The sequence below is a fragment of the Palaemon carinicauda genome, chromosome 8 (assembly GCF_036898095.1).
Source record: "Palaemon carinicauda isolate YSFRI2023 chromosome 8, ASM3689809v2, whole genome shotgun sequence".
Classification (NCBI taxonomy): Eukaryota; Metazoa; Arthropoda; class Malacostraca; order Decapoda; family Palaemonidae; genus Palaemon; species Palaemon carinicauda.
In genome coordinates, this window is record NC_090732.1 from 166708460 (window position 1) to 166726015 (window position 17556).

Sequence of the window (17556 nt, forward strand, 5' to 3'; positions counted from 1 at the left end):
ACGCACACACACACACACACACATATATATATATATATATATATATATATATATATATATATATATATATATATATATATATATATATATATACATGTATATATATATATATATACATGTATATATATATATATATATATATATAGCCTATATATATATATATATATATATATATATATATTTATATATATATATATATATATATATATATATATGACTTCAAGAATATTATTAAAGCTATCAGAATTGATTAGCTTACACCATAAGATTTATTATTTTAGATATATTCGGAATTACAATTGAATTCTGACACACAAAGAGAGAGAGAGAGAGAGAGAGAGAGAGAGAGAGAGAGAGAGAGAGAGAGAGAGAGAGAGAGAGAGAGAGAGAGAGAGAGAGAGAGAGAGACTTACCTTATTGCCTTATTCTATGTTTGGGTTCCCCTAGGTCCTTCAGTGTGAGGCACTCCGTACATCCACCAGAAAGTTGCTAATGCATCTTCCGGTGTATTTTGCATCTTCCAGTCTTGAATGGTCAGAGAGAGAGAGAGAGAGAGAGAGAGAGAGAGAGAGAGAGAGAGAGAGAGAGAGAGAGAGAGAGAGAGAGACTTACCTTATTGCCTTATTCTATGTTTGGGTTCCCCTAGGTCCTTCAGTGTGAGGCACTCCGTATATCCACCAGAAAGTTGCTAATGCATCTTCCGGTGTATTTTGCATCTTCCAGTCTTGAATGGTCAGAGAGAGAGAGAGAGAGAGAGAGAGAGAGAGAGAGAGAGAGAGAGAGAGAGAGAGAGAGGGAGAGAGAGAGAGAGAGAGAGAGAGAGGGGAATTCCTGGCTGATAATATTACACAATTCGGCTTCTTTATGAAAGACATTCACCAATAATTTATTTTCACACGCTGATCGAAAAACTAGAAGCTTCTCCTGATATAGATTACTCTTGCTAATACTTAACTTTCAAATCGATTCTCGGCCATGACCTCATTCTTCTTCCAAAAATACTTTTTATTCAGTTAATAATAAGAAAAAGGGGGAATTATCATACATTAAGCTGAGCTGTACAACTACTCATATGAAAAGAATTTCTGGAGCTCGTTATTTCGTATATTAATAATTACCCATATCCTGGCCGGACTAACATAGCCATGATTCACTCACAGATGTTCACAATGCTTCTTAGATAGCGATTTATTTTCTATTTTTGGAGCAGGCAATAGCATGACTTAAGCACATGGATGGTTTTAAAAAGAATTTTAGTTCATGTTATTGCTTACTATCTTATTTCTTTTAACAACAATATTTATTTTTACTTTAATTTTTAAGGGCTGCTTTACTGGTCCTATACTTGTATTCCAATCTTCTCGTATCCAAAGTCACTCATGACTAAAGGTTATACTTTTACTGATTATTTTTCTTTTCTTGACAATATTCTAATATTTGTTTGTGATCTTTATTTAAGTTTTTTAGGTAGTAGGTTGGCCAGGGCACCAGCGACCCGTTGAGATACTACCGCGAGAGAGTTATGGGGTCTTTTGACTGGCCAGATGGTACTACGTTGGATCCTTCTCTCTAGTTACGGTTCATTTTCCCTTTTCCTACACACATCCACACTGAATAGTCTAGCCTATTCTTTACAGATTCTCCTCTGTCCCCATACACCTGACAACACAGATTACCAAACAATTCTTCTTCACTCAAGGGGTTACTGCACTGTAATTGTTCAGGGGCCACTTTCCTCTTGGCAAGGGTAGAAGAGACTCTTTAGCTTTGGTAAGCAGCTCTTCTAGGAGAAGGACACTCCAAAATCAAATCATTGTTCTCTAGTCTTTGGTAGTGCCATAGCCTCTACAGCATGGTCTTCCACTGTCTTGAGTGTGAGTTCTCTTGCTTGAGGGTACACTCGGGCACACTATTCTATTTTACTTCTCTTGTTTTGTTAATTTTTTATAGTTTATATACGAGATATTTATTTTAATGTTACTCTTCTTGGAATATTCCATTTTCCTTTATTCCATTCCTCTCTAGGCTATTTTCCCTGTTGGAGTCTCGGGGCTTATAGCCTCCTCCTTTTCCAACTAGGGTTGGAGCCTAGCTAATAATAATAATAATAATAATAATAATAATAATAATAATAATAATAATAATAATAATGCTCCAAGAGAACGCTGCTCTCTATAGGAGCCTCCGTAGTTCATTTTATTGTATACATTCCAAGGCATTCAGCATTTTACACAGCATATTGCTTGTTTATTGTTAAATCTACATTATCGAAGCCCTTACTAACCTACTCCCCAAAAATTGGAATGAGGAAAATAGAAAAGACGAGACGTTCGCTCTTATCAGAAACATAAACAAGTCTTAAGGCGCAACCATTTTTTTTCAACTTGACTTACTAAGTAAATTTACGAGCGGCAAAAAATAACTTTGCTGAAATATCTCCCCCCCCCCCTTGAGCAACAGGTCTCCATTACGTCATCAACACCTGTACAAAGATTACAAAAGCTTATAAACAAGTCTTTAGGCGAAGCCATACTCTTTTTTCAACTTGACCTAGCTACGTAAGTAAATTCACGAGCGGTAAAAATAACTTTGCTAAAATCTCTCCCCCCTAAGCAACAGGTCTCCATTATGTCATCAACACCTGTAAAAAGATTACAAAAACTCATAAACAAATCTTTAGGCGCAACCATTTTTTTTTTCAACTTGACTTACCTACGTACGTAAATTCTCGAGCGGCAAAAATAACTTTGCTAAAATCTCTCGCCCTTAAGCAACAGGTCTCCATTGCGTCATCAAAGTCAACACCTGTAAAAAAAAAAATTACAAAAACTTATAAACAAATCTTAAGGCGCAACCATTTTTTTTTTCAACTTGACTTACCTACGTAAGTAAATTCTGGAGCGGTAAAAATAACTTTGCTAAAATCTCTCACCCTTAAGCAACAGGTCTCCATTGCGTCATCGACACCTGTTGGTGATCAGTTTTAGCGGATGATCTTGCACTAAGAAAAGACAGGGACCTGGAGATAGTGAAAACGTGTGACATCTATCGGAAAATAAGTAAACTACTCTAGGGAAGTACAAGGACAATACTACGCGTTTCTCTTGTCTTTTCTATTTAATTTGGTCTAATTTCTTGTGCCTCACTTACTGATAAATAAATATGCTACTGAAGAAACGTGAGGTATCACATCTTTTTTTTTACATATTCACGGAATGTAAACATTAAAGAAAGCCATCTTGTTATTTCTTAAACATTGTTCCAGTGCGAATCATTACTACTTTTTATTATGAGAGGACATTTCAACAAAACAATATAAATGGTTCATTATTGTTAAGGTAATCGTCCAGAGCACTGAACATCCATATGTGACAAAAAGGAATAAAAGGAAACATTAAATGAACAACGAAACTAAACATACACACATATTACTGGAATGATCGTCCTAATCGGGTAGTTGAATCAGTAGAACTTCAAAAGTTCAAAGTTGGAGCAAATGCGTTTTTGTAGACCAGGCGGACATGAGTCTTTTTATAGTTTTTATATGACATATTTGTTTTTGACGTTGTTAATAGTTTATATAGGACATATCTGTTTGGACGTTGTTACTTTTTTTTTTTAGAATGATTTATTGTTAATTTGCTCTCCATTTATTTATTTCCGTATTTCCTTTCCTCACTGGGCTATTTTTCCCTATTAGAGCCCCTGGGCTTATAGCATTTTGCTTTTCCAACTAGGGTTGTAGCTTGGATAATAATAATAATAATAATAATAATAATAATAATAATAATAATAATAATAATATGGAATCATCACATTGGTGCAAATAGCTTGAAAGTAGTTTAGGAGCTGCTATTAGACTTATGGCATCAAGCAAAAAGTCTATTCCATAATTTAATAGTGAAAGAAACAAAAGACATCCGAAACTTTCCTCACTGGGCTATTATCCCTGTTGGAGACAATGGGCTTATAGCATCCTGCTTTTCCAACCAGGGTTGTAACTTAGCAAGTAATAATAATAATAATAATAATAATAATAATAATAATAATAATAATAATAATAATAATAATAATAATAATAATAATAATGAAAAACATAACAGCCACTTAGAGCATATAGGCTTATATGATAAAGATCTTGTCGGAGATAAAAAATATGTGTGATGTGAAAGAAAAGTCTTTCACTGTAAAGTTGAAACAAGATTAAAAATTATGAAGAACAGTGCTGTCTATGGAGAGAGTTAAAGAACAGTTAATAGCCATCCATGAATATTTGACATATAAGTCCTTTCGTTGTTATTTCCCTGAGTCACAATTGCCTTTTTAATTAAATCAATTTCCTTCTTCTCGAGCTCCACGTATGAATGCAGGTTCATAATCATATATATATATATATATATATATTATTGGATGTCAAGATAGGACAAGAGATACACGATGCTGGAGACATGTGGTTTAATGCGTCCTCAGATACAAACTGATGCTGTTGCTCTCTGCAACCGGCACAGTGCCACTCACTTGGCGCCTGCCCGCCATGGGAAAACATATCTTACTGCAGGTACTCCATCATCCCCCCCCCCCCGAGATTAATACATGGGTATACATGGAGAGGCAATGATAAAAAATAATGCATGGATATACATGGATTAAATTGGGTGCATGTGCAATAATAAGAAGACAGGTCCATAGCTGTCAGAAATGCAAAATACAATGTGCGGGTAATACATGTTCATAGAATAATATGAAAAGCAAAAGCAATAAAAGACAGAAAGAAAAGAAAAATGTATGCAGGTGCCGCTGTAATGTACGATGATCACATGTAGTCATCCATCCACGCAGGCCTTCTAGTGCATCGTGATGGGCGTGGCTTCCGTGCTGCATGTGGGCTGGGCGCGGGGTGACTGCCTGGTAGCTGCTCGGGCGTGGGCGTGGCTGGATGCGTAGCGGGTGTGGCCTGCCTAGGCTGGGGCCCCGATGATGTGAGACGCAGGTGCTTCCTGTTGCGGAGGGAGAGGCGCCCGCTGCCGTCTAACTTGACTAGGTACTGTCGGTATGGGAGCGTTTTCCGCTACGGTACCGGTGCGGTCCCATAGCTTGGTGGCCTGATTTTGCACTCGTACTTGGGATCCCGGGTTGATGGCTGGAAGCTTTCTTGACGGTCCGGTCCTGGTGAGGGCAGCACCACTGTCGGCCATCTGACGTTCTCTCTGTCGTAAGGTCGCCCCCCAGTGTTTGTCTACCGTGAGGTGCCAGCGAGCCGTAGGTACGCCATCTCGGAGCTGCCTGCCCGCTGCCATCTGGGCGGGTGACCTGTTTATTCCGCGGAGGGGGGTGTTGAGGTACTGCAAGATAGCCATAGAGGACTTGTCCGTGTCGAGGGTGCCGCTGCTGCCCGTGTTCGCCATTATTATCCGCTTCCCAATCTTGACTGCGGCCTCTGCCCTGCCATTGGATTGCGGGTACTGGGCGGATGACAGACGCACAGACACGCCCCATAACTTGAAGAATTCCCCCATTTCCTCACTTGCCAGATTGGTGCCACCGTCCGTGGAGATTTGCTCCGGGGCCCCCCATCTGGCGAAGTAGCGACGTAGCTGAGTCTTGATGTGGGAGGAGGAGGTTCCGTGGGGGAAGTGGGCGAGCTCCAGCCACCCTGTGAGCCTGTCTGCGTAGGCCATGTACGAGTGTCCGTCGTGCTGAAACATATCTGCAACCGTCATCTGGAAGGGGTACTCTGGGGGCGGCGTGATAATGAGTTCCTCCGCGGCCTGAGATGGTGCGTGTACATCGCATTCTTCGCACGAGGATCGGTGATACTGCAGGTCCCCCTCGAGTCCAGGCCAGTATACCGTCTGGCGCGCTCGTCGTTGCATCGAGTCCAGGCCTTGGTGCCCCGCGTGTAGGTTGGCAGCCACCTGCTGACGGAGAGGCTCCGGGATAACTAGGCGAACGTTGCCCTGTTCGAACGTATATGTCACCAAGTCTTGGATAACGGCCAGCCTTTCCCTGACACTGTAAAAGGGCCGAAGGCACGCAATTTCCTGGGACTTCCTATCGGCCCAGTCCCCCGGCCAGGACTCTGGCCGTGAGCAGCTGGTACACGGGGTCGATGGTAGCGGCGTGTCTAACTCTCGCCTCGTCCACGACACAGCTGTCGTGCTCCACTGCTGCCACGACGGCGGCCGCCATGGTGTCGGTGAGATCTTCGTCGAGGTCCATGTCGTAGGCGCTGGGATCGGCCTTTAAGGCGGGGTATCGGGACAGGAAGTCCGCCGCGCTGTTACGCTTCCCTGGCAGGTACTTTACCCTGAATCGGTACTGCAGAGTTCTCTCCTTCAGCCTGAAAAGGCGGGGGTTCGAGATTTCCGTGAGGGCACGATCCCCCAGTAACTTGGTTAACGGGCGGTGGTCCGTCACAACGGTGAGGTTGGGGCACCCCAGCAAGAACAGCCTCGCCTTCTGGAGACACCAGGCTACGGCAAGGGCCTCCCCTTCCACGGCGGCGTAGCCAGCTTCAGCGGCGGTGAGATGGCGGCTGCCGCATAGTGCCAGGCGCCACCCACCCGTGCAGCAAAAGGGCGTATTGGCGGAGCTGCATGAGCAGTACTGTTGAAGGATGACGAACCCTATGCCTTCTTTACTCCAGTCGGTGATCGCTGCTGTGGGGCGGCTCCTGTCGTAGTAGGCCAGTCCGTCCTTCGCTAGTTGGCATATCATATCTTGGGCGTGATGAAATTTGGTGCGGAGTGCCTCGTCCCAGTACACTGCCTTCCCTGTTGGTTTTTTGAGGAGCTCCCTGAACGGATTCATGATAGGGGCTGTTGCGAGGAATGGCGCCAGCTGGTTGACAAATCCGTACCAAGCCCTTATGTCGGTGATAGAGGGCTGACGTGGCATCGGGAAGTTCTTGATGGCCGCCAAACGTTCCTCTGTTGGCTTGTAGGCCTCCCAGCCCAGGTTGAAGCCCACGAAGTCTACTTCCCTTCTGGCGAATTGGAATTTCTCCGGCTTAAGCGTGATACCCTTGGCTGCGCATGTTTCGAGGAAGTCGTAGGCATGCCAGAAGGCCCCTTCGATGTTGTCGTCGTAGAGTAAGGTGTCGTCCACGCACTTGTATTTCCTCTGGATATCCTGGATGGCGTCGTCAAACCGCTTGGTATACGCATCGCCAGCGGAGCAGTGCCCCATGGGTGTACGACGGTAACGAAACCTTCCCCAGGGGGTAATAAATGTGGTTAGATCGCGGCTTTCTTCGTCTAACTCCACCTGGTGGTATCCCCAGTACGCGTCCGCCACGGTCTTGAACGTGTGCTTAGGAACCCCAGACACCATGTCGAATGGGGCAGGGGTGTGATGTGTCTCCCGTAGGCAAGATGCGTTGAGGCGCTGATAGTCGACTGTACGGCGTGGCTGTCCTGATTTCTTGGCGACGACCACCATACGGGCGCACCATTCGGTTGGCTGCCCAGCGGGTACCGGTTCTATAACGCCACGGGCGGCATCTTCTTCGAGCTGGGCCTTCACTTCTTCTTCCCAGTGTTTCGGCACTGATGCTGGGGTATGGCATGCGTAAGGCATAGTTCCTGGGAGCAGGTGGATACGGTGCGGTTTCCCCTGCATCACTGGTAGTGGTTTCCTGGCTGTGTTGAAGGTCGTTGTAGCGAAATGTTGTAGGAGCCAGGCTTCCAACCTGGCCGCATGTTCCTCCTGGGGTGGCATGGGCACCTCGGCAGGTCGGGGTGGTACCTGGGCGGCCCGCCTGGCTGTGCCATCGAACAGGCTCACGTGTGCCACCGCGGGGGAGGGATAGGGGAATTCCTTGGGTATCAGCGTTAAATCCTTGCAAGCGTTCAACGACAGAAAGAGGTGCTTTGCCGACTGCACGAAGTACACGTCCTGCTCCGTGGTGCGACCTTGCAGGGTGACGTGGCACACGGCAGATCCAAGGCACTTCAGGGGAAGGTTCGCCACATCACGCAAACCGGCCCGGGGTGTGAGAGCTGCTGGGCGAACTTGGAGGTGCGATAGTAAGGAGGGCCCGGCCACACATACCTGTGCCCCAGTGTCCGCCACGGCGGTGACTGGCACTCGCACTCCCGTACCGTTGTGCACGACTGTCACCTCCACTACTGGGTGGCGGGCAAGGTTGGCGCCTGCAACAAGCACAGCATTAGACGTAGCACTAGACACATCCGTCGGGGATCCTGCCGATTTTGCCTGTGACTTCCTGCAGCATCTGTGATAGTGGCCCTGCTTGTGGCACCCGTTGCATAAGACGGATTTAGCGGGGCATGAAGCTCTACCAGGGGCATGGCGCCCACCGCAGTTCCCGCAGGAAGGTGGTGGGGGACCCCTGCCTGTGCCAGCGACGGTTGCACTTGGATGATCTGCCTCAGGCGTTTCGCTGCCAGCTGCACAAGCAGATTCCCTCCAGTTGCATTGGCGAGCAGCGGCGTCGACGCGGGCCGCCTCGTATGCACAGCACTTGGCCCTAAGGGCACCAACACTATTGATATCATTGCTACACTGGTATACATGGCGGCGCATAGCCTCATCGCTGAGGCCCACCATTAACTTGGGTAACAACATATATTCGGCCAGATTGCACTGACACTGAGGGCACTGGAAATTGCAATCGGTGGCCTTCTGAGAACATTTTAAAAAATAATCACTGACACTTTCTCCTGGGCCTTGTACTGCGTTAAAAAACTCCGACCATAATACGGCACGATTTGTAGAACGCAACACAATATCGCGAATGAAGTCCATGGCTTCCGTAGCGGTGAGGTTGCCCCATTCCTGTGACGTGAATCTGGCATCTAGCGCCCGTTGCAGAGGGGGTGTGCAGTATAGCCTGATGTGGTGGACGACCTCGTGGGGCGGTAGTCTGCACAGTTCGATCCAGCATTCCATCGACCTCCTCCAGGACCTGAATGCAGCGGGCTTCAGCTCAATTTCGCACTTCTCTGGGGCTGCAGACGCGGGGACACGAGGTGCAGGGGTCGCATGTGTCGCAAGCCGGTCACGGAGAGCGTTGATCATATGTTGCTGTGCCGCCATGGCTTGCCTGGCTTCTTGCAGGGCAGGGACAAGTCCACGGGGGACGACAGGGCGTGCGGCCCTTGGGGTAGACTGCATTGAGCGGCGCTGGAAGGGCATGGTGAGGGTCGCGTTTGTCCTTGATAATCACTGCGCCATATTGGATGTCAAGATAGGACAAGAGATACACGATGCTGGAGACATGTGGTTTAATGCGTCCTCAGATACAAACTGATGCTGTTGCTCTCTGCAACCGGCACAGTGCCACTCACTTGGCGCCTGCCCGCCATGGGAAAACATATCTTACTGCAGGTACTCCATCATATATATATATATATATATATGTATATATATATATATATATATATTTATATATATATTATATATATATATATACATATATATATGTATGTATGTATGTATGTATGTATATATATATATATATATATATATACTGTATATACACACACACACACACACATATATATATATATATATATATCACTTGCTAAGCTACAACCCTATTTGGAAAAGCACGATACTAGCCTATACATAAGCCCAGGGGTCCAACAAGGAAAATAACCCAGTGTGGAAAGGAAACGAGGAAAAATAAAATATTTTAAGAACAGTAACATTGAAATAAATATCTCCCATATAATCTATAAAAAAACTTTAACAAGACAAGAGGAAGAGAAATAAGATAGAATAGTGTGCCTGATTGTACCCTCAAGCAAGAAGACTCTAACCCAAGACAGAGGAAGACCATGGTGCAGAGGATATGGCACTACCCAAGATTAGAGAGCAATAGTTTGATTTTGGAGTGTCCTCCTAGAAGAGCTGCTTACCATAGCTAGAGTGTCTCTTCTACCCTTGCCAAGATTAAAGTGACCACTGAACAAATACAATTCATTAGTTAACCCCTTGGGTGACGAATTGTTTGGTAATTTCAGTGTTGTCAGGTGTATGAGGACAAAGGAGAATATGTAAAGAATAGACCAGACTATTCGGTGTGTGTGTGTGTGTGGGCAAAGAGAAAATGAACCGTAACCGGAGAGAAGGATCCAATTTAGTACTATCTAACCAGTCAAAAGACCCCATAACTCTCTAGCAGTAGTATATAAATTATATATACATATATACAGTATATATGTATATATACACTCAGTATATATATATATATATATACAGTATATATATATATATATATACTGTATATTATATATATATATATATATATATATATATATCAAATGCAGCAGTTTCTAGTCCACTGCAGGAAAAAGGCCTCAGACGTTATTCGTGTCTGGGGTTTGGCCAGTTTTCATCACCTTGCTGGTAATAGCGGATTGGTGGCGGTAGGAGACTTTATTTTGATCACTCACAGCAAACCAACCTAGTATGGGTGGCCCTGACTAGTAGAGCTTTGCTGATCATGGCGACACAAACACACACACACATATATATATATATATATATATATGTATATATATATATATATATATGTATATATATATAATATATATATATATATATATGTATATATATAATATATATATATATATATATATATATTGTACAAAGTATACATATGTGTATGTAGTCCATACATTGGCGAATCACTTATTAGGATAATCCAGTTAGCCATTCCAAACTGGATTTTTCAACATATAATTGTAACCTTCAGAATAACACCATCTATTATCGAGCACATGTGTGTGTGTGAATCATAGGACTATTACTCACACGTTCAATTTCAAATTCATAATTATGAATAAAACAATGAGAAATAAGAATTTTGTATAGACTACAGTGGTAGGCCTACCTTGGGTTAAACGAATAAAGATTAATCATCTGTAATAATAATTAAGGATAATTGATAAATTTAACTCGCACTTTACCTGTGAGGAGAGTGGTGGCTTGCACGAGGGAGATGAGAGAAGAGGGGAGAATCTCTCTCCACGAGTATGACCTGGTTCTCTCTTAAGCAACGTTTACAATCACTATATCATTTAATTTACACTTTCTGGATACTTGGACATCTTTTTTTAAACTATTATAATCAATTTTGACAAGGAACATACCTTGAGATGACTACATTTGACCTTTAGTAACACTGCATAATCGCTGATTGTCCCACTGACATGTCTTATCCGTGGTTTACATGATCAAATGGTTCGTCGAACCAGGTTGACGAACGTGCTTGTCAAACGGTTCGAAGAGGTGGAGTCAGCCACAAATGCACGAGGTTTGTGGACAATGAAGCCACCACGTCCCACAAAAGTCAGGCAATGACAGACTTTGGTCAATAAATTAATTTTGTTAAATTTTACACACTTTTTATGAATAGCATACATAAGTATCGCTCCTTTATTTTGTAAGATGGAAAGCTTTTAATGTTGAAACAATGTGTACAGTATATACTTTGGGTATAAAAACCTAGAAAAACAAATGACCTTAAGTACAATGAATGATAGATTAATTGAAATTCGGATTTCCAGTCCTAAGGTACATCTGCAGGAAAACCCCATTTGCAGAATTTAGATTGGACAGTAATGTGAAAGGGAGGAACTGGGACTAAAGGTAAACTGAAGGGCATAACGTGAGTGCCACTAGGAATTGGAGGCCCACCTGCGGAGACATCCAATGGATGCTTTACAAAGGAGAGATTTGTGGATTTGGGCTATATAGCTCAGTGCTGGGACATTTGAGGCCATTCATAACTCGAGTACATCTAGGGTAAAACCCTAGTGGAAGGGTAGCCAGAGATTTTAGCTTTCTGGAATCGATGTAAACGTCTCACGGACTGTCTGAGCAAATATCTGGCAGTGATTTTAATCTTCTGGAATCATTAAAACACTAAATGTTGTAGAGGCTGTGCAGTGAGTGGTTGTGGTGTTTTTGCCAGTGATTTTAGCCTTTGGAAGCATTGTACATGCTATAAATGCTGTCTGAGCAAAGATCTGGCAGTGATTTTAGCCTTCTGGAAACATTCTAACATTTTAGAATCTGGGCACTAGGAAAAAGTGGTGGTGCAGCCAGTGATTTTAGCCTTCTGAAAGCATTGTAAATGCTATAAACGCTGTCTGAGCAAAGATCTGGCAGTGATTTTAGCCTTCTGGAAGAGTTCTAACATTTTAGAATCTGGCCACTAGGAAAAAGTGGTGGTGCAGCCAGTGATTTTAGCCTTTTGGAAGCATTGTAAATACTATAAATGCTGTCTGAGCAAAGATCTGGCAGTGATTTTAGCCTTCTGGAAGAGTTCTAACATTTTAGAATCTGGGCACTAGGAACAAGTGGTGGTACAGCCAGTGATTTTAGCCTTCTGGAAGTGTTCTAAACCTTATGGAGGCTAAAAATTTATAGAGGTTGGACATCAAGATAAAAGAAATGAAACAAGAATAGAAGTAAAGTGGAAGGATGTAATGCAAGTGCAGAGAGGAGCTGAAGTGCATTGATGACACTACCACCAGATGGGGTAAAGTAGTAACGGAGCTTAAGAGGTAAAAGGCTGTGCAAGATTTGACAAGCATGCGTATTTAGACGGATGGATGTATAGAATTTAGACCATATTATCATCATTTCTTATCAAGCTACAACCTTAGTTAGAAAAGCAGGATGCTACAATCCCAAGGGCTCCAACACAGCAGTAAGTCCATAGTGGAAAGAAAATAGAGAAATAACGAATAAACATACGGAAAAAAATATATATATATCAAGATCAGTAACAACCTAAAATAGATCATTTATGCAAGACTAAAGTCATTCTGATCAACAGAAAAACATTTACAAGTTTGAAATTTTGAAGTTTTGCAGTTTCAACCACTACATTAGGGAAAGCATTCCTAGTTATGGTCACAGTTAGAATCAAACTTTTAGACTCTTGGAGGATCTGAATACAAAAGAATAGTCAGAATTATGGAATACCTTATGCAACAAGCACAAAGAACTAAGTGAACAATAGTGCCAGAAGATTAATATCCAGATCAGGGATAGAGAATTTAATCGACCACAATTCTTTGTCCAACATATCAAGATGAGTAGCAGCTGAAAACCAGACAGGAGAACAATGCTCAAAACATGTCAAGACGAAAAGAATCAATGCATTTCCTCTAGATAGATTGATCACAAAAGATCTTAAGACTCTCAATATGCTAACTTTGTGGTACAATGGAAGAAACAGACCAGGCATCTTTCTTTAAGTAAATTATACAGTATATCGTTAAAGACCTTGTCAAAGCAAAGATTTGACATTGTTCTTGATCTACAGTACTTATAATTTGAGTTTTGCTAAGAGTTCAACTTCATTCCCTATAATTTACACCATATAATAATTTCAGCTCAATCTTTATTAAGGGATTCAGCACCCACAGATCTACACTCAAGATCTACATTCAGGAGATGGAATTGTGCAGAGAAATTAGAATCATCTACATATGCAACAAGCTCACTTGGTGGGCCGGGAACACTACCCTAAGGAACACCAGATATTACGTTCACATAGCCACTATTCTGTCCATCTACAACCACTCTTTGCAATCTATAACTTAATTCAATAATGATAGAAGGAAAAGCGGGGTACTACTCCCTGGGAGGTTATTCAGTGTTGCAACTGAGGAAAACCTGCCAGTTACATTACAGGGGAGATTAAAACAGTCGACCGAGAACGACAAGGGAAAAACCCTGAGCACATTGAAAGGAAATTAATCTAAAAAGGTGAGGTTAGGGACTGATGGGACCCATTGTTATGCCTCCAGAGCACAGCATGAGATGTACTGTTCAGAACTTGCTTTTTAAAGAAATCAAGAGTGTAAAACTAAAAGGAAATTTTTGAGAGGGACAGGAGAGGTTTTTTCAATTATTAGATTACAAGATTGAACAAGACAGGTCAGGATCTTGTTGGTAACCTTTTTACATAAAAAAGGATACCTTGTATTAGAATTAGAAGGCTGAGAAGAGCACTTCAAATTGTTAAGTACTTTCCCCCTGGAATTATGAATAGTTTTCCCTTTTGTTCCAGAGTCAGAACTGGCAATAAGTGAATCTTCTTTTAAACGGGAAGTTAGCTGTTCATGACTGAATAACATCATCAATGTCTAGATGAGAAGCAATCTGTAAGTCTTAAGCATTAAATAAAGTGTTTTAATAACATGTGGAACCCTAAAGACAAGTATTGTACTGTATATAAGATTGGAACCTGAGAAGTTATTAATTTTCAATTACACTGAAAAATTGGTAAGTATTCCACTTTCAGGAATTGTTGCAAAAGGATTGGACTGGATAAAGGGATGTTGACGAAGGAAAAATCTATTTCTGGGGAGAGACCTGTGACGGCCGGTGAAAAGTCCTTCTTTCTACCTTTTCTGATATAAATCTTCCAAATATACCAGAGAAAAATAAAAGCATGGAATGCAGAGGTTACTACCCTCGCGCGAGCACCTCGTGAGTGTCGTGTATACATCAGGGGCGTGTGAAAACCACTATTCACAGGCTGTCTTCCAATTAGATAACTCCTTCATCAAAGGGAAGGGCCGTAACAAAGACCCCAGAAACCACACTTGTACCACGCCACCGCAACCTACACGAACACCCTCCAGGTCATCCTTCTGTTTTGGACTTGCCCGCTAAGTCGTAATTGTTTTGTTCGGTGTTATTCGCAAGTGATTGTCGTTAATTCAACATGACTGACATTGTTACTTCACCTGGATAATGAATTTTAAGCCAGAGGCCAGGCATTAGAACCTGCGGTTGTTATTATTCTCACCAATACTCCTTTTGCGAGAGACCAAAGTTGAGATAACAAAAAAATATTTGTATCTTTGATAGAAACAATTAACCCTTTTACCCCCAAAGGACGTACTGGTACGTTTCACAAAACTCATCCCTTTACCCCCATGGACGTACCGGTACGTAGACATTTTCCAAGAGAATGAGACCAACCTGACCTCTCTATGACAAAAATTAAGGCTGTTAGAGCAATTTAAAAAAAGATATATTGCAAAATGTGCTGGGGAAAAAATAACCCCTTGGGGGTTAAGGGTTAGAAATTTCCAAAGAGCCTGGGGGTAAAAGGGTTAATTACTGTAAATGTGTTATATGAATATTGAAGGTAACTTTTCTCCTGAATTTGATATCAATAGTGGAATACTGTAATGAAATATATCAGATTTTTCTGTACAGTACTTCTGGACTTTGCAATGTGTGGGACAGTTCAGTTTGAGAAAAGGGAAACTGAATGGGTCAACAGAGATTATAATCTGGCAGATAATTATCTGCCAGATTTTGATTATGACAATTATTGCAAGTACGAAAAGTATCCAGGACTTGCAATCATCCTCTGATGCATTGAAACAAAGGATAAGTGGGGTTTGTCTCAAATTCAATAGGACTAAAACAAGAGATTATGAGAACAGAACATGGTTTTGTAGAGGGTATAGAATTGGGAAGCAAACCTATCAATATTTGCTACTTTTAGGTATCTTTGCAATTAGGCCTGCTAAGGTTGTTTAGAAAAGTATGTTACATATATATACTTAAATTTCACTATAAATACCAGTATTAAAAAAACTGTACAACACTGGTGGAATAATATTTAGTCTATGGAAGGGAATTTAGGTATAATAGTGAAAACCTTTCCAAGAGTTTGGCTTTAAAATAAAACCCAGTAAATAATTGCTAATTAAACTGTAACAAAACTAAACTATTCAATATATCAATGAGATTGACAAGTGATTGGTAGTGTGGTCAGGCCACTCTCAGAATACAGCCTGAAAAGATTGCAAGATGTCTCAAGGTCATAAAAGTGATGGCCAAGACCTAGTAGGAAAAGGATCATGAAGGCATTGGTAATCAGTTGGTCTGACCAGCCTGAGAGAGCAAAAGAGATGATCAGAGGAAACTGGTAGAAGACCTTCGCATAAATCGCCATTGGTTAAATATGTATCCGTTTACGGGCTGTCAACGCAGGAGCACGTGTCCCACATAAGGTGGGGCAATGTAAAGATAAACAATTATCTGCATATAGTCAAATGAGAACTTTTTAAATGCTATATAAATATTATCCTCTCTTAATTCTAATCTCCTTGGTTCTTTTTGACTTTACTGTCATAACAAGACAAATAAAATTAGGCTATGCTTAAAAGGATATATGAAAAAATGTACGTAACAAATACGAGATTTTCTTTATTTTGCCATATAATACAGAAGTCTATACAACATTGCAAGGAACACTCCACATTTCTTGATACTGAGGTTGGGGATGTTTTGCTGCATCAATTACAGTTGTTGGAAATTCTCAACAGTTAATAATTGAAGATATGTTCACGCTTCCTTTCAAAGGAATGAGACAACCACTGATCCCTCAATGAAAGTCCACACACATTCACTTAACTCGAAATTGGAATCCTGACTGGATTTTTTAATGACTAACCCTTGATCTTATGACTTCCATAAAACAACTTTTTCTTTTTCTTGAAAGAGTAACAATAAAATTTTGTTAATCCATATTATCGTAAGAAGCACAAGGAGCCGTAGCACTACCTAGTTTCTGTTTGCCAAAATTCTATGAGGTCTACAGCCCGATGTACTGTACAGTATTAACATCCACCAGAGAAATGAAACGACTCCCTTATGCCTTTCCCAGAGATGTCCTGGCCGGTAGCCTAATAAATCCTTATTCCTTAATACTGTAATTTACATGTCTGATGACATGAAAGAAACGTATACTGTAATACAAGAATCATAAAAACCAATATCTCACTCTTTAGACACAAAACCTTCTGAACACAAATCTATATTAGACAACTAATAAACCACAGTCCGTTGAAAAACTTAAAAAACAAATCGTGTACACATTTCACGGTGATAGGAGTAAAAGAAAATAAGTGTCATGAAAACTTACAATATCAAATTCCACAGCATCTGACTTAACTTTTTATCATCATAATTTGCGTCTAACGCAAGTGCTACCGGCCAGGCACCTGTGATTTACTTCATTTGTACACTTATGCTGCTACCTCCTCCTACTGCCTGCCTGCCTGCCACCAGTCCAGATAGTTTATATACAATGTGAGAGAGAGAGAGAGAGAGAGAGAGAGAGAGAGAGAGAGAGAGAGAGAGTGTTTTAGTTTTGTTAAATTGAGAGATATTTTATTTGCTTTAGCTTTGTCAAAAAAAAAGAGAGAGAGAGAGAGAGAGAGAGAGAGAGAGAGAGAGAGAGAGAGAGAGAGAGAGAGAGAGAGAGAGAGAGAGTGTTTTAGTTTTGTTAAATTGAGATATTTTATTTGCTTTAGCTTTGTCAGAGAGAGAGAGAGAGAGAGAGAGAGAGAGAGAGAGAGAGAGAGAGAGTGCATTAGTTCAAAGTCACCAAAAACATTAATAAACTTTACTATTCTACTTATGATTTCAACTGAAAAATACATAAAGAATTGTGAAAACCTCAAGTCTTCAATAAAAATTCTGGCTAAATAGCTACAAAGTGAAACACTCCTTCATCAATTTACATTTATGTAATCTTAATGT